Consider the following 11793-nt stretch of genomic DNA (forward strand, 5'->3'; position numbering starts at 1 on the left):
GGGTACTAAAACTCATGAGAAAAGGGAGCTATCCTTTGTATTTCACTTACATATCCCTAAAATTCAAAATTCAGTACTAAAAGTTTTAAATATTTTACCTATGTTTTATAACGTCTTTGTCTATTGTTCCTTCCCTCTAGGTTTTATCACAGCCTCCACATTTTTCTGATGCCCACAAACTCAGTATCCTTGAATTTTTAATGTCCCTTTCTAATCCTGCTCTTACCACTTTGCCCCTCCTCAGCCTCAGCAATCTCTTCTTCTATATCTCCTTTCTTGCTTTTAATTCTTTCTTATTCAGACAAGAATTTTCTTCCAAGATCAATGGTTGCATAAGTCTGAATATATTAAAGACTACCGAACTGTAAACTTTAAATGCATGAATGTTATGCTTTCTAAGTTACAAAGCAATTTTAAAAGATTACTATGATTGTATATGGTTTTCTACATTGATATTTTACTTTACATAAGAAGGTTAAAAATATGACTATGGATTATACCTATAGTAGTATAAAAATACTCGTGCTATATTAAATTTTTTTCAAATGTTAAAAAAGTTACCTGAAAATTTCTCAGCTGACAAATATTTCATCTTACAGCCTTGACTAAATATTTACTTCATTTTTCAGTTAAATATTTACTTATCCACCTCCAACAATAAACTTCATCCAAACGAATTCTAATGCATATGAACTGTTATTTTCATTTTGCCCCAAATCACAACAATACAAAATTTCAAAAAGCGAACCAAAATCAACCAATTGAACCAGCTAAAATGTCAGATAAAGCTCCTCTATGCTAAAGACCATTTTTTCTACCCCCAAATTACTTAAAAAATAGTCTTTGCTAAACTAGTTAAAATTTAAAACTACTCAAACCATAGTTTGTACAGATACTGGCAGCAGTTTCAATCTCACAAAGTGCAAGTGAACACACTTTTGAAATCATAGGTTTCATGGTTTTTTACTTAATGTATCAACATCTTCTAGTTGTGCTGTGATCTGAAGTACATAATCTGTAAGGAGTCTTCTTAAATTTCTATAAAGGCATGTATTGCACAATTTTTAAAAGTAAACTTTGTAAGTATGTAATTGCTAGGAAAACATCTATGCTAAATTTAGTTGGAGGGCTCTAGTGACGATAAAAATTAGATACTGACCTATTTTCACTACCAATTATAGTACAAGCAAAATAAAAATACTAAAAAGACTTAGATGGCATAGAACTACTTAGTTTTTAAAGTTTTCTAAGAATTTATTTACAATCTCAATTTGGCTCATCTGGTATCCAATTCAAATTTATCAGTTTTGGATAACTTGTCTATAGATATAGAGGTGGATTCAATTCCTAGTTTGCTACTTTTAAATCTCTGCATATTTGAGGATTCAGACTCATAACCCAGAAAACAATAACTGACTCCCTGATCCAATCTATCCTTTTTTCTCTTGCTAAAACTAATAAACAAAACCCCTCACATAGAACATTTATAAGTGTGTGCTGATAACCTTGTATACTTAAGTTGAAAGGGAAAAACATAACTTATTAAACATTTATTAAGTTGGTAAAAGTTTCATTCATATACAATATGTGGGGATTCTAAATATTTTACACATATGAAATGTCCCTGCTGAAAAAAATGACCAAAAGCATTTGCCTCCAACAGACTTCTCTGGATATAATCTAACATTTTTCAAAATAGAATCATTCACTTAGTTCATGAATTGTGGTATAAGATGCTTTGTGTGTAGGGAGATAGATGCTGAGAAAAGAGGGAAAAAAATCTTTTCAGGTGAAAGTTCTATTTAATAGCTTAAAAAATGTGTAACCACCTACCTCCTATACTTGAATAGCCACAACTCAAATCACATGGCCCAAAATGAAATTCTCAGCTCCTATCACTTCTTAGTTCCACGTCTTAGGAAATAGATCTACCCTTAGTCATAAGCTCATAGAATCCTGTTTCTCTTATCACAGCACTCACCTGGTAAATTATTTCTCACTTTAGATTCTGAGATCCAGGAGGAAAGAAATCATGCCCTTTTTCCCCATATTTAGCACATGATACTTGATGAATACATGAGACTAATGAATAATAGCCATTATACCTTGACTTCTCCCTTGTCAACAGTGATTACCTTCTATACAGGAAAAGGTATTTCCAGAGAAGTAGGCCTGCCAACAAACTGTATCTTATCATTTTCCATCTATAGAATACATGATATTCTATTTATTTTATGGTTGTCTTTCATCCCTACAGAAATATCATAATGTATGTCTAAAAAGAAAATATTGGGCCCTAAAAGAAATCTGCAGCTTAACAATCAAAACTTGATTTTCAGATTACTGTTCATCAATGACTTTAACAAGTTTATCATTAGATACACACTCCCATTACTGAAAAGTGCCACATAAGGAAGGGAACGAAAGAGAAAAATAAGTAGTTATGACTAAGAACCCACACATTTTCTCTCCCTGAGCTATTTATTTATTTACCTGCTCATTTATTTGACATTCATGGATGGATTAATTCTTTTCTAAAGTTTTCTCTACACAAGAAGTCAAGCAAGTATAAAGTAATTCAGACACAAACAGGAATTTCTGGGAGCTGGGAAATCCATTTTTAATATACTTTAGCCAAAATATCTCTAACTTAATCTTGGAGTTTTACTATATAAAACAAATAACACTATTTAAATTAACAGAGTTACTTATTTTATTGACTGTAGCAAACCAGAAAATAACACATTAGAGATGGCTTACTAACTGAAACACCTGCTTACTGTATCAAGAAGCATTTACGCAGAAAGAGAAAATGAAGATGACAGATATGGAATAACAAAGGGTAAGCTGTGGGTTGGTCACAGAACAAAAGCTGCCACTTCTAAGATTGGCCCCTTGGCATCCAAAACAGCCTTACAGACTCTCAGAAAGGAAAATACCCCACTGCTTTACAAAAAGTGAAAATTTTATTTACTATCTACTTAACATTCTGAGGCATGGTGGCACAAAGCAAAGATGTTTTTCTAATGGTTGGTAGGAGAGTCTGTTTGGAAAACAAAAACAAAACAAGAAATATACATAGCCATACCTTATATTTTATCATTCACATTTTCTTTTCTGAATTTTGGTAATAAAGGCAAGCACACTTCATCTTTATACAGACAATACCAAATTTGATGTGATTCTACCAGTCATGCTAAAGATAAAGGTAATACAAAGAATTCAAGACATTCAAAGTTGGTAATGAATTATATTCTTATTCTTTGAAACAGTACAATAGACAATTCTTGAATAACATATTCTTTAAAATAATTAGGCCACATAAAGTACGACTAAAAAAAGAATGTTTAGTTATATCCCTGCCTGAGGCAGTCATATCATAGATGAATACAAAACACCAGCCTAAGTTTAAAGTGAATGTTTTCTCATAGTCTGCTATATTTCCAGCTCACATTCAGTTTCCTGTCACATGTTCATCAGAAAATGAACAGGGAGACTACAAAAATGTAATAGTCATATACTGATAATCTATTTAAAATGAATGAAAAAAGACCTGGTTTTAAGAAATTTATTTTCAATAAACTTAACATTGGAGTTTCCACTTAGAGTATAATCTCTATTGTAAACTCAGGTAGTTTATGTCTAAGACTATCTTTCTTAGACTCACTGAGAATTTCATTCGAATAAAGTACCAACGAAATAATTTATGTCAGTGGGTTGTAAAGTAGTGAACATGAATAAAATTTTAAATCATAAGAAAAAGCACACATGGCTTATGAAACTAGTTGTATCATGGCCATATACTATGCTTTTTTAGTATTAAAAAATGTAATAACTCTTCTTGGGGAAAATTTCTGAAGAGAGCTAACATATGATAATATACCTTTTAAACTTAGTGTACATTGCCACCTCAGATCCCAACTCAATCATAAGATTCGCTCTCTGGGTACAATGGAACTATAGTCATATCCTTCACATACAAAGATTGACCCATCACAATGGCCAAGAGACTTTCTTTCGGCAGTAAAAATGAAACTGCACTGATCCACAAAGTATTTTTGAAAAGTCCAAGGACATGTATTAGGCTTCTGTTACTAGCTCTGAAATTTCTGGCAAGTAACTGCTCTGTTTCCATTTCCTCATCTGTTAAGATATAGGTAGTAACAGTAACTAGCTTATAGGGCTGCTGTGAACACTTAATGAGATTAATTAAAAATTTATTATACTAGTCCTTAACACATAAGTGCTCAATAATGTTAGTTATCATTGTTACTTACTAATGTCAAAGATGGGAAAACATAAGAGGCACAAAAAGAATCAAGAGGTCTCATTAGCATCGTACTCCAATAAATGGATCTAAGCAGCCACTGATGATATGGAATTGTCCATTTAAAAATCCAATAAAAGAAATATTACTATGTATTTTCTAAATAGTGACAATAGTCTAGCATTTTGATAAGCTTTAAAGTCTAGCTTAGAGGTTTATTTGAACACAGAGTATGCATATATTAGATACTTGTTGGTTCAAATTAAATCAGTTGATAGTTATCTCTCTTCTTTAACACATCATATAATTCCTATGATTCCACAATCCCTCTCTGGTTAAAATGACACAAAGTTCATGATAATATTTGCAAATATAAAATACTCTGAAAAGAGATATGTGATTTTAAATGTCCTGTTAACGCTTAAAGCCAAAATTAAGCAGAAAGTTAAAATGAAACCTGTAGGTCCCAAATTAGTTAACCTAGTCTTCTACATCAATATAAGAACACTGCCACACTTCATTTGTATAATCTTCATACTTAAATATCCAGGCTCAGACAAAATAGCATTCAGGAAGAGAGTCAGAAACGTCTGCTATAGTAAAGCTTGTAACTACTTCAACTATCTTCCCCTACAGCAATCACTTCCACTCCAGGTAGATTTTGCTTAATACTAAGCATCTGAATATCTACTATCCATAAAGCACTGTGTTAGCCTTTGGGTAAAGTAAAAATTTATTTTTCCCTTTAGAATTAACTGAACGCAATTATAATTTAGACACAAATACCTAGAGGTAAAACATATGATAGAAATAATACACAGACATTCCTTTAAGTACAGGGAAAGAAGAGATTAAACACTCTGGGGTGTCAGAGAAGACTTTGTAGAAGAAACATTAAAAATGAGCTTTACTAAAAGAGAAAATAAAAGCTGGAGAAGGAAGTAAAAGAATTCCAGACTACATATTAGCATAAGTAAAGATCCACGGAGAGAAAAGAGTGTGTTCCAGAGATAGCAAGTGTACCAGTTTGGGTAAAATAAATCAGTCTTGAGGTCCAATCAATAAAGTGTCAAAAGCCAAACCAAGAATTCTGAACTTTATTCCAGAGGCAAAGGGAGTCACTGAAGTATACTGGGAGAAACCATATAATGAAAAACCACATTTTTAGAAAGAATTTTGATGGTTTACAGAATTGGGGAGGAGATGCAGTACAATATGCTAACAGGAAAGAGACCAGTTGGAATGCTAATATCATGGTTTGGGTCTGTAGTAGTAAGACCTGCACCTTCCAAGACAATTTTTCAAACTTCACCTAGGACTCTTATAAAGCCTTAATGCCTTTTATAAAGACTCCATTTTTTTAAAAAAAATGGTAATAACTGAGTTAATCAGAATGATTATTACTCTTTTGCATCCTTTCCTGTAGCAAAGACACCTTCCTGCTCATTTCTAGCCATAAACTGTAACTCCCCTTTCAAAAGACCAACCCTTGTCCTTCCTTACTGACTGATCATTCTAACCTGAACATTCACCTTTGCTTTATTACTGTTACTCTTTATCCACAATTTAACCATCTACTCCCTCCTAATCATTAACTCCAAATCCTTGACTACTTGCCAGCTTTGCACAGCCAAATAAAGCTACTTAAACTCAACTTTATCTTTCTTCTGTTACCTCTTAACTTTTAGTCTATTCAAATGCAAGCTCTCTAAACTTGCAGTTTACAATGTCTTCTACATTACCTACTCAATCTCTTCTAGTTTGGCTTCCAGGTTCATTGCAAGAGCTATACTCAAAAGACAACCCTCTCATACTAAGAAAGTCTCTGTACCCCCAAGTATCTCAAGATTTCATATACTCAATAATAGCAGCTACCATTTATTTGGCACTTTACGGTAGAAAATATCTCAAGTGCTTCATATAATTATTTCATTAAATCTTCAAGATAACCTCGCGATAAAAGTATTTTCCTTTGACATAAAGAAAACGGGTTTAAAGAAATCAAGTAGCTTACTCAGGAACACCTGGCTAGGAAATAAGAGAGCAGGGACTCAAACTCTGTCCAATCTGACTTTCAAAGGTTGGTTTTATCACCATGTTCACCATGGGGCTCTTCAATGTGGCTCTACTGATTATATTTGTTCAGAAACATTTCCCTAGATCCTTCATAAGGATATCAACCACTTGAGAATTAACAGGGATTCCATTATTTAATCTAAATAATAGTAGTTGAAGACATAAAATGTTTAGCTTTGTTAACTTCTGAAATTTTAGGAATGAGAAAATCAACTTAATTTCTAATATCTTCTCTGAATATTTTGGAAGAAAACATTACACTCTTGCATTGGAAGACTTTACATAAACTTACCTGGACTTGCTTAACTCTAGGAATCTATGAATCATAAGTATTAGTATTCAGCTTTTAAAATTTTGGTTCTTGGTAATAAGGAGGTTCATCTAATTGGAAAAAATCCACTCAGTAATATCTTGAAAAATACTTTTATATCTACCTGATCCTGGTATGTTACTTAGGTTCTCTGACCCTATACTTTCCTATTTATAAAATGAAGATAGCATCATATATTTTAGAGGGTTGTGGCAAAAAATTAAAAGCCTAACACAGATAAATGGCCAAGACAGTATGGCTTTCATTACTTTCTTCTGTATCTAGAAGTAGTTTAGTCTTACAAGATTTTAATTCTAAATCTTATCAGCCATAAAAACTAATAGCTTTAGATCTTATATATGGATACTACATAAACATATTAAGAATTATAAAAACTCAAGATCCCTCCTTTATCATTTACTCAAGAAATGCTTAAAACATATCCAATATTATAAATACAGTATCAGAGTTTAATTTATTGATATACATTAAAATCCTATACCTTTCCTTAGTTCCTTACAATATTTGTAAAGTCTACTACATTTTAGATAAAGGGATACAGAAACTTGCCTCTCTCAACTGTTTACCTTCTTTCTCCTAGCTCTTACCTGCCTCAGCAAAAGAAAAGCCAGGTAACAAGATTATCTAGGTAGTACATGGATAGCTAGGACATTCAAAGGTCAAAATCATCAAAAATATATTCTGGAGACTCATAATGAAGTATAAAACTGTTACTTATGTAATATGGAGCACATAAGACATTAGAAAGAGTTAAAGGAAAAGAGTATCATCAATGTTTGGATTTTGATATAGGTTATCCCAGATTTCTTTTATATAGGAATGGCTAATAATTCCAGGTCAGTTAATTTACATATCCTGTCTAACAGCAAAATAATAAACACAGCAACCGAATTTTAAAATTTGTTATTCGAGATGGAAGACAGGACATATTGTGACATAAAATTACTACCCAACACAGAAGACGACACAATTTTTACCCAGTTGCCTCACCATACCTTCTCCCTTTCTCCAAGGTTTATATATTTCACAGGGCCATGCCTTGTTTTATCTTCTTGCTTAACTCTTACAAAACCCAGCAGGGGCCAATTTTCTTACACGGCTGTCTTTCTCCTGATTTAAGAATGGAAAGTATTCAAGAGTATACTGACTCAGAGTCAGGTGCCCAGGCAAGAGTCAGATAATCATTTGAGGGGATCATCAAAGTATCACCTTGTTATTATTTCTAAATGAGCACAGATTTACATCTTAAAAAATTAATCCAGCTCTCCTGGGTGAACATGTCAGAGATAACAAGTTCTTTGTGGACAGATGCCACTCTTTGGTTTAAAATTATAAATAAGCACACACAGTTAAACCAAAATCAGCTGAGTAAACAAATGGCCTAGGTATAATTTGAACAAATTCAAAGACTATAGGTATTTGGTAATTGCTCGGAAATATTTACACATGACAAAATGATGTTGCTATAGATTTCTTTCAAAAACAAATGAGATACTGCAGAATTTTCAAAGGTTTAACAAGATAAGACCCAGCTTGAAGTGACAGAAAAAACCTTCATAATGTGTTTTAATAATCTCCCTCACATCAGACTACCAAGGGTCCTGTGCTTGTTCAAACCTATAGTCTCAACCAGCCGTTGTCACTCATGAAATCTCCATCGTCCTTCCTCCTAAGAGTTTCTCTACACATCCCAATCCTAAAAGAAAAATCAATAAAACCTACCTACAAGTATAGCTTTCCTAAAGAACAATCACCAACTTAGAATTTGTTAAATGAAATAGAACCGAGAAAGAAATCCATCCAGCCTTAGAACACTGAAACATCTACGTGCCTGACACATAAAAGGCATTTATTTGGCAAAGGTATGTTTACTAGACACACAATATTGGTAAGGAAATTTTAAAAAGTAGTAACTGGAAAGTACATGTGATAATCTAATCTGCCCACCTGGCTTTACTGATTCGGAAGCTGAGACTCAAAAGGTTAAAGGACTTGTCCATGGACACAGATATTTTGGAGCACAGCCATGATTAAACAATCCTTGTCTTCTACTGCACTGTTCTCTTCAACAGGTTATATACCTCAGCCCTTCATGTAAAAAGATAAAATCTGTACACAAAATATATAAAAAGATACAAGCCAAGTAAAAAGCAATTTGATGACTCTTATTTCTCAAATATAATTAAGGTAGTTAACTTCAAACATTATCGGTCTTAATATACCTCTTTCCATAATGTAATTACTTCACTGATCTAAAAATGTTTTATGATATCAAATTAAAATGTCTTGAGCAACTTCCATGTGCAGGAGGTTCATTATAGTTTCAATAATGGGGTACTGCTGTGAACTTCCAGGTTAAAAATAATCATCCTTACATGACTGTTTAATCAGATATATGTAAGTTACACATAAGAAGAAAACTGTAACACTGGGAAATGTTACTTTGCGCTTCAAATTATTTATTGATAAAGCATTAAGTCAAGGTAACATTTAAGAATAGAAATCGTAGTTTCAATTTTTCTCATTTGAGAAACAACGAGTTACAGAAATACAATCTTTGGAAAAGGCCCAATATGCAGCAAGATAAAAGTATAAAAGTAAAGTGTTTCAAACAGAGTTGGGGGCCAACCTCTGCTAAATTCCTGAGCGCTGTGGAACCCTAAGTCTCAGCAGAGTACTGTTTCAAATCCCTCCACTCTTCGGAGCATAGCACATGTAAAATGTGGTTGTGTTTAAAATCCCAGCGTGCAAGTTTGAAAAGACTGTCTTACATAACCATTTTTAAATTTTCTAATTTCTCTCAATAATGTCAAAATCATTTCCTTTGAGAAAATGATACCTATCTCTCATACACTTCACTTTTTAAAACACACTGAGCTCACTATTCCAATTAGCAGAAAACCTGGGTGAGGTGGGGGTGGCACAAATCGCATGGCTTGGACAACTGATGACCTTTGTGGATTTGTAACTACCATGTGGTGTTTGAGGAGAGACAAGAAAAATAGTACCTCAGGTGATGAAATTTTCAAAACGTATCTAAAACTGCAGTTGGTAGAAGGCTCTCCACAGCCAGCTGTCTTTCAAAAGGCTCCAAGTTTATTTAAAATCTACAGGCAGAACATAGCCATACCTCAACCAAGATCTAACATCAATTAGTTTTATCCAATGTACGTAGTTAAAAGGATGAAAAATCGGAATTTACTTCAATGGATTTGTTTGTTGCCTTAATAATGAATGAACTGGAAGCATCACTCACTGACTTGAGTTCTGAAGGAGCCTCTCAGCCCTGCCGCCTGTAAAACCTTAAGCAATTTCCCCAGAATTAGGTTTTTCGAGGCTAAGTCCGGTTCAAAGGAAGTCTCCCCGCCTCCCTCCCAGGGGCCGCAGTCCAGGACAGCCGGGGTGGCGCGCCAGGGCGAGTGGGGGCGCGGGGACGCCCCCTCCCCGCTCAGGAAAAGTTCCGCAGGCCGCTCTCCGGCCAGGCCGGCCCGCGGCCCTTGCCCGCGCCGCTGCCACAAACACCCCTCCCCTCCCGGCCGCGGACGGCCTGAGGGTCGCGCCCCCGCCACAAACACCCCGCCCCCGCCTCCCCGCCGCCGCCCTCGCCGAGCGTTAACCCCTCGCCTCCCGCCGCCCGGCTCGGGGGAGGAGGCCGGCCAGGGGGTGGAGTTGTCGCGTCTCCTCCCGGGAGCGCCCGGGCAGACGCCCGGCTTGTTTACAGGCCCCAGGCCTGCCCGCCGCCGCCGCCGCGCAGGCCCGCCCGCCCGCCGTCGGCCCGAGCGCCGCACTTACCCGGAGCAGCCGCAGGCGGGCAGTTCCCTGGTCGGCCGAGGCGGCAGCGGCGGCGGCAGCCTGGGAGGGGGCGGGGAGGGGGTCACCGCGGCAGCGGCGGGCCCGGTCAGGCCGGGGAGGGGGCGGAGGAGGGGAGGAGCCGGGCTGCGTCCGGGCCCCCGGCTCTCGGCGCCCTCGCGGCTCAGATCATCCGGGCGTTGGAGAGGGAGGCAGAGAGCGGGTCCCGGAGGAGGAGGAGGAAGAGCCGAGGACTCATCGCTTTCCCGCCTCACCTGCCTGGCGTCCCCCCACCCCCCCTCCCCAACCACCCGTTCCGGAGCAGCAGCCGCCTAAGGACCGAAGCTGCGGGCCGGACCGGCGCCGAGACCACGGCTCTCTAGCTCTCGCGCGCGCCCCCGTCCCTAGCGCCGCCGCCGCCGCCGCCTCTAGCGCGGCCCCGCGCAGGCGCGCTCACGACGGCGCCGCCCCTCCCCCACCTCTCCGCTCGCCCCGCCCCGCCCTGCCGGCTCCGCGGCCGCTACAGCTGCGGCGCGGCTAGCAGCTGGAGAGACCCGGATGTCGTTGGGCAGGAACTGCGGCTAGGGCCGGCGGGCGGGGGAGGGGCTGCCACAGATGACGTCACTGCCCTACCCAGCTTCTTTTGCCGCCGCCGCCGTCGCCTCGCGGCCTGGACCATTAGGCTGAGGCCAAAGGGAACGTCCGTATCCCGGATAGCATCCAGGACCCGAGCTTTCAGGTTCTGGCGCCAGGGACTGGACAGAAATGTGCCACTATTAGGTGCCCAGTGGATTGAGAGCCCCTCTACGCCCGGCCGTAGGCCTAGTGGGAACTCGGAAGTTCCCCCTACGGCGTCCGCACCCCGAGCTCTGGCTCTTCTGCCTGCCTGCTGATACGAACCCTGTGAAGGTGGTGTACACGCAGCCCGGACCACGGACCCGGAGCTGTCCACCCTTCTCGGGCGCCGTCGCGGTCTGGCCGCTGCCCTTCGAACCCATGATGGGTCCCAGGCAGCCCGCCAGATCCTCCTACCCCTGAGTCCCACTCCTCCGGAGCTTCCTCTTCCATTGACCCCCAGGAAGCTCAAGCAGGTGCCACGGCCACACACCTCGCGTCCCGAAGGGCAGAGACACACGCACCCTCCCACCGCCCACCCACGTGCGAATGCAACTGATTCACGCACTGAGTTTCTGGCAGGTTTTCCCTCGTTAGCTTAGGGGATTCCACATTGTATTTACTTGCACATGTTAGATAATCACGTGATTCTGTCACAGGGGCCCTCCAACAACCTCCAATGGGGTAGGTTAAAGGAACAGACTTTTTCAAAATC

The 11793-nt window shown here is 38.9% G+C and overlaps 1 protein-coding gene across 3 annotated transcripts in view; it reads right to left on the reverse strand.

The window, feature by feature from the left end:
- The window catches only part of PPM1A (protein phosphatase, Mg2+/Mn2+ dependent 1A), a 47565-nt gene extending 36671 nt beyond the window's left edge, over positions 1–10894 (reverse strand). Inside the window, exons 1-2 of one of the 3 annotated variants that reach the window (XM_039469050.2) lie at positions 10467–10883; positions 8622–8783 (exon numbers count right to left, since the gene is read on the reverse strand). The gene's annotated coding sequence lies outside the window, so the exon portion shown is untranslated. Of the gene's footprint in view, positions 1–8621; positions 8784–9682; positions 10071–10466 lie in introns of those variants that run through there. The other 2 variants (XM_039469049.2, XM_010335132.3) reach the window with 2 other exon arrangements.
- Positions 10895–11793: the final 899 nt, after the last annotated feature.

The sequence above is a fragment of the Saimiri boliviensis genome, chromosome 2 (assembly GCF_048565385.1).
Source record: "Saimiri boliviensis isolate mSaiBol1 chromosome 2, mSaiBol1.pri, whole genome shotgun sequence".
NCBI lineage: Eukaryota > Metazoa > Chordata > Mammalia > Primates > Cebidae > Saimiri > Saimiri boliviensis.